The sequence below is a fragment of the Haliotis rufescens genome, unplaced genomic scaffold, assembly GCF_023055435.1.
Source record: "Haliotis rufescens isolate VD_foot unplaced genomic scaffold, xgHalRufe1.0.p SCAF_7, whole genome shotgun sequence".
Taxonomy (NCBI): Eukaryota; Metazoa; Mollusca; class Gastropoda; order Lepetellida; family Haliotidae; genus Haliotis; species Haliotis rufescens.
The window spans coordinates 38,923,507-38,923,854 of record NW_025964361.1 but is presented as its reverse complement, the minus strand read 5'-3'; positions in this window follow the sequence as shown (position 1 = coordinate 38,923,854).

Sequence of the window (348 nt, the reverse complement as noted above, 5' to 3'; positions counted from 1 at the left end):
AGGGAGATAACTCTAATCTGTTGACGTTAGGCATTTCTGTTTCATCGGTAGACAAGCTGAATGTGCTGTCCCAATATACTTTGGTATACTTCAACGACAATATTAGCACTGACAGACTAACGTCCATGGTTTTATGAAAACAAATTTAAAATTTACATAAATTTGGAGTATATTTTCAACAACAAAATTGTTCAATATAAAAACAAAATGTCATATTTTTGGCCAATATTTTGTCAATGGGGAAAAAAGCCACCCAAGTGTTTGATCCTTTTTTTGCTTTGTGAAAATAAAAACAAAAACATACATGTTAGCAAAGAAATGTTTTATTGAAATATTCTATATTTCATA